Here is a 10,883-nt window from a genome sequence, read left to right on the forward strand (position 1 = left end):
CCTTTCCTTTTCTTCTCTTTCTTTCTTTTTTTTTTTTAATAAAGGGGTTTTTAAAAAAATATAAATTAAGTCCTTATTAGAGGAAAGTATTATCAAACTTTTCTCAGTGCCCAACATATTTCGGCATCAGATCTTTTGTGATCAGTGCCTTCCCTTTAGGAATGAATATTCACTTGCAGGTTCAGTAGATATTGTCAGTGTGTATGTATATCATGATCATGATTCTATGTATGATGGTGTGACAAACAATACCAGAAATATTGCAAAAAATTGGATTTAATTTTTCCATCTAAAAGTATTTTAACTAAACTACCAACATTCTGCCACAAGATGTCCTCTGCGTCTTGTATTTCATGTGCTGAAAACTACACTACTAAAAATTGAAAACCATCTGGATACTCCACACAGTATCAGACATTGGAATAAGTTGCCCAGAGAAGTTGTGGCTGCACCATCCCTGGAGGTGTTCAAGGCCAGACTGGACAGTGCTGGGAGTAACCTTTGTAGTGGAAGGTTGGAAACAGATCATCTTTAAGGTCCCTTTGAACACAAACCATTCTATTATTCTGTAATCAATAACATAAGTGCAAGGCACCAAGAATTGTGGGCATTTCAGTAGCATCTATGCAAAAGGAAAAACTGCATTCAGCCTCCTCTTCCTGGGAATTTGAGATTATTTTTCACATTAATTGAGCAGTAAAAATATATGGAATTTTATCATGTTCAAATCTAATTTGCAAATATAAATCAAGTGACTAAGAAAACAATATATTTTATGAAAGGCTTCAAAAATATTAATACGGCAGATTAAAAAAATTAACATTTTTAAATGTAACACTTCATGTTCTTCTCCTCTGAGGAGGTAACCTTTAGGTCTGCTGGTTATTTTTCTCTTCTTGCAGTAATTCTCACTTTCAGTCTGAAACTAGTAACTAGTCTTGCTGTGGAACAGAAGAGCTGAGCTGCGTGGTGATGTCCTTTTCCTCTTTTCCTCTCCCTCCTCATCTCTCTCACCAGTTCTGCCTGGTGCTGGGCCTTTCCTAGCTAACTGCTCTAAGTAACCTTCACAGCTTTTCTTCCCACATTTCAGATATTTCATCTGCTGAAAAAGCATGGGTAGCATTCAGCACACACTTTCCCAGCTCAGAAAAACATTTTGACAGAAAAGCATATTTAAAATGCACATTTTAACAAAAAATTATATAAGCACTACACAAAAACCAAATATTCTTATACCTTCCCACATTGTTTCTTTTGCTTTACCAGATATCCACAGAAGCATCCTCGTTGTTTAGGTCTTTCTGACCCCAGGGGCTCTTGACAGGAGGAGAGAATGGGGCATGTGGGATGTGTATGTTTCCCTTCATGTTAAGTCTCAACCAACAGGTTTATATCCAGATATGGTTTTGATTCCTCTTTTTTTTTTTTTTTTTTTGTTAGAGAAGAGATTCTTCCCCCTAAAGTTCAAAGACTGTAAACGAAACCTCCAAACAAAATAGGTTTCAGATCTGTGTGTGTGGCCTTCTGTGCAACAGAACATCAGCACTGATAAGACACAAAATTGTAGCTCTTTATTTTAAAGTATAAAGTCAATTTACTCTATAAAGTAAATTAAGATCAAGCTATAGGAGAATCCAAAGAGACCTTGTCAAAAAGGGAGTAGTAGTGGGATATCAAATGAAGTGGGTTTCTAGCCTTGTGAAAGGAAGAATTCCTGACTCCTTTCCAAATTCTCCTCCTTTCCAAATAGCAAATGCCAGCCACATACTGATATGGCTGAACTGTTGATGTGGAAAGTCCAATTTCTTAACTAGCATCAACAATGTCCTTTCCTTTTCAGGCAATCAAATATTGTCTCCTCAATGAAAGGGCTCCCTCAGTGAGATTCAGACTCACTGAATTGGAGTCAAAATGTGGGATAGAATGAGATCTAAATTGGGCAAATCTGCTTCTGTGCTATCTGTTTTTATTGACTATAAAAAGTGTGTAAAACCGAGAGCAAAATCTGAACTTTATTGCTTAGAAGATGCCTGCCTTCCACCCCTGAAGAGAAGGTAAAGCTGTGTGTTTCTGCTAAACAGAAATGAAGGCAGCTGAATAGAAAAGGAGCTAAGATAGGAAGCCAGTTCCTCATAAAGAAATCACCTAGACAACTACAATTTGGCTAACTGAAGACAGAAGTTAATTACCTAAATACTGAAGAGTTAATCAGGAAAAAAAAAAAAAAAAGAGGACGAGAAACATATACTTCTTTTGTGACGTTGTTACAGGATGGTTTGCCAGCTGCATCTGAGAGTGATGAAGTTCAAAGCCATAAAGCAGACTTCACATATTCAACATTTAAAATACAAATTCCCTCTATTTAGTGAAACATGGCTCAATAGGCAAGATCACTAAACTGCTTAACACAAAAGATGTTAAATTTAAAAAAAATGAAGATGGCATTTAATCAGTATTCTATCCAAGCCCCTTTCAAGAATGAGTTGTTTTATTCTTTCAATAGCCTTGGGTTTATGTCTGTAGCAAAGTCATCTTCAACTACGAGAGTCTGAACTTAAAAGCTTCTCTCAAGTGAAGTGAGAGGGAGTTCACATACAGAGCTGTTTGGTGGGAGAGCCTCAGTAGAGGCTCCTTCCAGCTCTTCTCAAAAGCTCAGTTCACTGAGCACATCTTAAGTGCAGTGAAATAAACTCCTGAAAAGGCGGGGGCATTCAGGAAACTGGAATAAAATAGCCCAGCTGAAATCAATCCTTCATTTCCATATAATCTCTACACTTCACCTAAAAACACAACAAAAAGTCCTTGGACATCTCCAATACACTCAGAAAAGCAGTCAACCAAAGAAACACAATATTTGCAATTCCTTTGGTTCTAAGCAGCAAAGTGGTTTGAAAATGTGTCTCAATACCAGCTACCTGCCTTTTCTGAGCCTCCTTCAGAGTCTCCTTTTTCATGCTAGAATACTTTCTCTAATGACTCTGCTTACCACTAATTATGCAATCATTATTGATACATCAGTAGAATCAAGGTCCAAGCATGATGCTCTGAAAATATACTTAGAAGTTCTCCTCATAATTCTAGATAGCATAGATGTTTGGAAAAGCACAGATGCAGCTATTTCAGTTGACCTGAAGCTGAGTTAGATCATATTATACAGAATGAAAACAACTTTCACATATAATACTATGGATTATATTCTTCCCCTTGATGGAAGATTTTTCCAAAGCCATATATGGTGTCTTACATCTCACTGGCCATTTTTGTCCTTTGAACACCTATCATACATCCTGAGGACCTCTCTGCCACCGTCCAAGCTCGCTTGGCCCCGGCAGATGAACCTTAGGATTAGAGGGTGGGCTCAGTTCCGCGCACACTGTGTCTCACCTAAAAAATCCAATGCGCAGGCTGGAATGTGTAAAGACCTTCCCCGGTTCTTCGTTCACGAAGACTCGCCATTATATATATATCATCAAGAACTTTTGTGCTATAGCTTCCCAAGTGGAAAAAATGGTGCCTCTTCAACTTGTTAATATACTTTTAAATCCATACATAACCTTTATCATCCTCGTACTGTATTTAGTAGTCCAATTTTGATAGCATGGCTTCCAGAAATGTTATCACCCATTTTAATTTTGACTTTTTGTCAGAATATGGCCAGAGCACACTAATTACTTATCAGAAATTGAAAGAACTTAATAGGACTGGAAGGATTCCAGCTGGGATTATTATTACTACATGATAGTTTCATACTGCAAGTGCCAATTCAGCCAGCAGATAACATAGAAGAGTTTCTACAAAGATACTATTTCTTGTATTTGCAAACCTGAAATCAATATGTAAGTCATGTCACTAAGACAATGGAAAAGAAATTCCTGAAAGACTGTGCATTATTCGCTGGTCTCTTAATGAGTTACCTTGTTTTAGAGTCTTTTGAGGTGAAGGGATGCAGATCATTTAGGATGCTGATATTATGCAATCAGAAATAGGAATGTTTTCTTTCTATTAACACTAATACTTTGTTAAAATCCATGTCCATGCCTGAAGAATAAAGGAAATGAATTAAAAAAAAATTTTGAAGTGATATAGAATCAAGTGTGTAAAAATATTTTGGAGTATTCTATTTCTAGAAAGAAACAGCAAATTATTCTAATGTAAAGAAGCTTGTAAAAAAATCAAAACGCTTTATTGGTTCATATACTTCCAAAGATTTTAAAAAACAAACAAACTTTTTCAGGTAAGTGAAGAGAGCAAATTTATGTTCTCCATTTTTTTCTTATGAAGTTTTGATGAAATCTAATTTTTTATAGAAAACTAGATGCTACAAATAATCAGAAGTTTTCTGAGAACGTCTGTCAAGCATTAAATAAAAAGCTGATACAATAACAGACTTTACAGTACTTATAAAACTAAATCCAAATAGTTTCAAGAATACTTTATCTCATCTCTGTTTACACTCAGGGAAACCTCTCAAAGTCTAGATTTTTACCAGTCCAGAGGTAAAACAGGGAAAGCCTGATGCTATTTTTTTTTTAAATTATATGGACAATTTCCAAAATGTTCCAAAAACATGTTACCAAGAACTGTGTATAGAGGAACAGCAAACTGCCAGCGCCAGTCTAGAAGAAATTGTGGAGACCTCTGCAGCAGGCTGCATGGTTGTGCTCATTAATCTTCAAAAAGAATGAACACAAAGTGCCAAACCTTTGCTAAGCCCTTCTGCAGAAATGGAATAGGCAAAAGGTAATGGAAAACGAGAAAGGTTCTTTACAGCAAACTATAAAAAAGTCTTGTCTAGCAAAAGAAAAGGGAAAAATTTAAAATTATTTTCAAATAGATAAACACTGTACTGGTTGCTGAGCATAAACACAGATATAAATGGGGAATTAGAAGTACTTCCCTAACCGTCATAACCTTTCAGCAGGATTCAAAGGAGTAAACACTGCAAGAATTTTAAATTGCAGTTTTTAAAGTTCATGAAATGTTTTAGAACAGCAGTCTTCAACAGTGGAGAACTGCAGTCACAAGGAGAGACATTTTTTGTCCATTTTTGTGTTCCTAGATTATAGAGACTGATATAAACTGGATGGAATTATCAGCATATCCTTTATACCAGTTGTTCAATCCACTTCCACTTGCAAGCAGGCTCCTGCCACTCCTTGTCACATTGCACACAGTGTGCAGGGACATACACACATGCACACACCTAAACCTGACAGGCAATAGCCTCAGTTCATGTCTAAGAAAGGTATAAAATCAACCTGATTTGTGGTTTCCTGCTGACAATAAACTGCTGTCAAGCTTTTGTCTCTTTTCTTTTTCAGTGACTGGTAACCATGGCTACCCAATGCAATAAAGTTCACTTATCCACAGTGCTGTAATTCAGGGTGTGTTTATTGTAACTGATTTTGTTATGGAACCCCCAGAATATAAAACCAGTAATTCAGGGTGAAGCGAAAATAAGCTACTAGTTAAAATTTTGCTTGTATTTTAATAAAAAAATACATATTTTGTAGAACAGCATAATAACTTTTCCTGAATAATTTATGACAGTCAGTCTATCCCATTGAAATTTTCATATTAATTTTAATGAGCTTGTCAAAGCTCCCCTAGCCATTTTATGTTGAACAGATTTAGCTGCGGTAATATTTTAACCCATTGCTCCTTTTAACCAACATAAAAAAATCTGTTTCATACAAAATATCTTCTTCATTTTTAATTTATAGATAAAATCTGTAGTTCATTCAAGTAGTAGTAACATTATTATTCAACATAATGATTCTCTATACTACAGATTATATTTCCATATCTATTTAAACTTTACCTCTGCAGGAAAAAAATTATTGAAAATGTGAAAAAAAGATAAACTTTTTGTTAATTGGCCTGGGAGGGGGGAAGAATTTCAGATACAAGAGTTTGGATGCAGTATTTACATTTACATTAGTGTTTTTTTACATAGTCTTAATTTACAGTTGAATAAATTGTCACTTTATTCTGAACAGATTAGGACACATCTGATGCACTTGTTTTTGTTGTTTCTCATTGTGTAGCTGCTTATGCTTCCATCCAATAATTCTCTACTTTTAACTGCTAAAATTAATTTGAACTATTGATAACAAATAGTATAGAAACTGAGGTAGTATAGAAACACGTCATTCCAATTTCACTTTTTCCTTGAATATCTTCTTCCCTGAATTCCTGCTGGGCGTCTTGGAACCTCAGTATTTACTTGACAAGTTTTTTTTTTCTCTACTTACCCGTGTCATGACCAGGACCAAACTATGGTGTAAAAAGATACAAAAACTCTGTGTAAGAACTAAGCATAGCAGGTCCGTGTAGAAATGTAAGGAGCAGAAAATAATAATAATGTTATTACTGCTACATCCAAAGGGACAGGGACACATATCCTTTGACTGATCCAGTTTGGATTAGTTCTTTTCCATAAGAACTGATCAATTTCTGTCAACTAATTCTGAACTACAGAAACCTTTTAGCAATTTATTTGTATGTTCATTATTCTGGTCAGGAGTGAAAACAATCTTCTTCAAAGGCACATGAAACTCATTTGATATTTCTCAATGGCTTGGGTGAGGTGAATTTCCATGAAAAGCACTATGGAAAAAAAAAAAAAAAGGAGAAGGAGCAAATTTCTAATAATTCTTATTTTATCTGTAAGAAATAAAAATCTGAAACCAATATTTGTTTTGATGGTATCTACCTCTAACTTATTCTACCACTGCTAGTTTTTCAGATTTTTTTTTAAACTCAACACGTAAATTCTTGATGTTAGTCCATGATGATGGCAAGTATGTCAGGGATGTGAGGACTCATTCAATAAACAGGCATTCTGCTACCTAAAAATAGATGAATAATCAAGAATTCTATTAAAAAATTATGTTATATACAATATTAGTCTGAAAATTTTAAAGATAAAAAGAAATCTAGAATATTAAATTAAGTACAAGGAACTACTACACTTTTAGATTAATCGATATTAGAAATATTAATTAATATTAATATTAATATTAGACTGCAAATCATAACTACCTGAGTTTTAATTCTTTTTTTGAGTTTATGTAGTAGTAGGAATAGTTCTCATAACTTGCTCCCACTTGTGTTAAAATTTATCTACTGTGAGATATGAAACAGGACAGACACTCTTAGTGATACCAAATAAAATGCTGATTCCTTGACAGATAATTTATTTCAGTCTTCTAGAGGCCTGAGTCAGGGAGAATAGAGATTACATGTAACAGACAAAAGTGCCTTGAAAACTTGCTTTAATTAGATGCTTCAAATATGCGTTATAATGATTTCAAAATTATTTAAAAAAAAAAAAAAGGAACGAGAGTATGCAATGAAATCGCAAGTATTTATTTATTTTCCCTCCTTGCCATGATACTACTACAATGTAACAAGGAATTTAAAAATGTTTTGTCTCCACAGGCCTCTAAGTCTACCCCTGGGCTACAAGGGGTTTTCTTATTATAAAATGAGATACAAGAACAAAAAACATAGATGTACAATAAGTTGTCATAAAAGTCTGTATGATATGAAAGAAGGTGAATTTATCTCCCATGAGAATTTTAAGCTTTGAAATACAAAAAAAAAAAAAATTTGATTAAAGCATGCAGTTCTCCTCTTTTCTCTATTTAGCATGTAACCCCTAAGACATAAAGATTGAAGGGAAATCTCTCAAATGAGCGTATAAACCAAAGTGGAGGCTTATTCTGGCAAGTTTTACACTTGTAATATTTGTTGTAGTATGCTGAAGTCCAATTCTGATGTATTTTTTATGCTCCTCATTGGTGCTGTTGGGCCTTCAAGATCTGTTGCAGACTTCCTTCTTTTACTATAGTCAAAATCATGATGGGATTGCAGCCAACTTTATTTTCTGCAATTTCTTCGCTTGCAATGTAACCACCAGAATTTGATGAATCTCAAATACTAAAAAACCTCTTTAATTCTCACTGGATAGCTAGAATTAGAGCAACTCTGAAACTGTAAAAGAAGTCAGCGGTTTTGTGAGTTGATTAAAAAACAGAGAAAAACAAACCCCACTATTATCTGGGAAAATTGAGATCTAGAGAATCCGGAATTTGATTTTCCAATACATTGAAGACACTTTGTACTTGGAGAACAAGTGCTCGTTTCTGATCATTCCTTTTCCATCCTAGCCTTATGTTCACAGGAGAGTGACAATGCTCTGGAGAGTGATCTCAGTCTGTAACAATAACTGTGAGCCTGGGCAAACTCCTTATACCTGGACAAGGTGTAATCATATTTGTTTGCAATCCTGTGATGTTGCTTAGAAACTTGAAAAATTTAGCATCTGCAAGAAGTAAATCAGCATTCTTATTTCTTTTAATACTCACAACACTAGATAAACTAAAAAGGGGAAATTTAGGACAGATATTTTTTGTTGAGGGAAAAATGGGAAAAAATGGAAATAAAACATCACTGAACTGTAATTGCTACAAAAAGACTGCCACTGACAACAGTGAAGCTCCACAGGCCTAAGATGTCCACATAAATATAAACATCATCCAAATGGTGGATTATATTAGGGCTATATTAGAGTGAAATGAAAAAGCCTAGAACGTTGTCAGGCCATGCTTAAGAGCATAAGCTGTACTACTAACAGCTTTGCTCTAGGAAAATATGTCATCATAGCATGCCATAGCAATTCTTTTTTGGAGCAAGAGATTATGGCCCCTGTCAAATCAGACCTGAGGGACAGTGATCCTATGTTGCATGTCTGACACTTCTGAGTTTAAAAAAAGCCAACTTAATAAACCAATGGGTTTAAACACTCCAAACCCAAAGATCAACTACACTATATTTTCTGCATGTTTTACCCACCCAAGCAAATACTATCATTCAATTAAACATTTCCCTCGGGGAAGTAGGATACTGCTCATGGAATAAACTGAGGTAGAGTATTAGGAAGAGCATTGCCAGCAGGTTGAGTGAGGTGATCCTGCCCCTTACTCAGCCCTAGAGAGGCCATATCTAAAGTGCTGTGTCCAGTTCTGGGCTCCCCAGCACAAGAGAGAGATGGAGCTCCTGGAGTGGGTCCAGTGGAGGGCTACAAAGATCATTAAGGGACTGGAGCATCTCTCTTATGGAGAAAGGCTGAGGGAGTTGGGCCTGTTCAGGCTTGAGAAGAGACAACTGAGGGAGGACATCACCAGTGTCTATAAGTATCTGAAGGGAGGATGCCAAGAAGATGGAGCCAGGCTCTGCTCTGTGGTGTCAAGCGAGAGGACAAGAGGCAACAGGCAGAAACTGATGTATAGGAAGTTCCACCTATAGGTTCCACCTAGAGGTTGTGAAGTCTCCCTCACTGGAGATTGATGAGAACCATCTGAAGGCACTTCTGTGCTCTAGGATGACCCTGCTTGAGTAGGGAGGTTGGATCAGATAATCCAGATGGTCTCTTCCAACATTACCTATTCTGTGATTCTGTGAACTGTCATGCCATCAGAAATGTCTTTTAGGTCCATAACACCCACACTGAACAATTTTTTTTTCCCCTGAAAATGTTGTCTGCATTGCACTTCACAGAACCAGTGCAAAATGACAGTATGGCTTTGCACATCATTATTGCATAACACTGGATACATTTTAAAGGACCAGAGTAAAGGCTGACAGTAAAACCTTACCCTTGACATCTTCTGAATCGAATCCTTGTGATGAAATGCTAAGTATACCATGTAAAAAACTAATTATAATTAAAGAAAGTGAAGTAAGGAGCTTCCACTATAGAGTGGTAATGTAAAGCTAGACAGTGAGCTAATGTTTAGGAAGGCTCAGATAAAGAAAAGGAAAGTCACCAGGAATAAATGAACAGCCTAAGGGGTAATAATCAACTTGAAGAAAATACTTAAGGCAAGAAGGAAACCAAATGATTACATTAAATACAAATTAATATGACAAAAAATATGGAATGTGACAGGGAATAAGAGGAGAAAATAATCAAGGATCAATTTCTATTAAACACTATAATACATAATAAAGAATACACTCTAAAAAAAGTATATGACATCAAGACAGAAAAGTTTATAGGCATGGTATCAGAATAAAAAAGTGACCTTAGAAAAGGTCTGATGCAATTTAATGCAAAAGTTTTACATTTGTGAAAAAGAAATAAACTGCAAAATTCTAGGAATGGGGAATGTTCATAAAAACTTTTTTTTTTGTATTACTATTTTAATTTTGCCTGTTGAAAAAAAAGCTTTTCAATTTAAATCTTATCTAGAGTGAGCAATTCTATTGCATTTTTATTACAAACAACTCAAGTCTCTTTTAAGAGAAATGAACAAGGCAGTTAGGCTAATAAATTTCCTTGTTCATGGAGAAAAGAACCTGCTTAACAGAAAATTCTGTGAACAAGTCTAATTTTGCCTCTTTCTGATGGCAACAAGGACTTCAGTCTTATTTTGCATAACATCAAATTCTCTTGTTCAAGCCAGTCTCAAAAACTATCTGAAACCTCCATTTAAACATATAAGTTTCCCTGTCAGACAGTTTTAAGATGGTCATATGGCATTTTTTTAGATTACAAGTATGCCTCTGAAGCAAATTCCTTCTTTTTGAAAACACAGCTTTCCTGAATACTGCAGTGAAAAAGGTTTCTCCAGATGGCAGCCCAATTCACGTACAATACCTCTTCCCACATTGTTGCTCTTAACTTTACACCATTAAATGGAAGTGGTAGAAACTAAAGCTTGTGTCTGGAGAACTGATTACCTACTATTCTCTAGTATAAATGGAAACAGTCTTTGAACACTTCTAATTTCCCAACACTACCCAGCTAACCCAGGTACCAAAATTGGCATTGGAAAATATTCCCTGAGCAACTCAACCTTCTGTTACTTCTTAAG

This window comes from Empidonax traillii, unplaced genomic scaffold (assembly GCF_003031625.1).
Source record: "Empidonax traillii isolate 1590-97213 ecotype Southwest subspecies unplaced genomic scaffold, ASM303162v1 scaffold240:size1935192, whole genome shotgun sequence".
NCBI classification, from domain to species: Eukaryota; Metazoa; Chordata; class Aves; order Passeriformes; family Tyrannidae; genus Empidonax; species Empidonax traillii.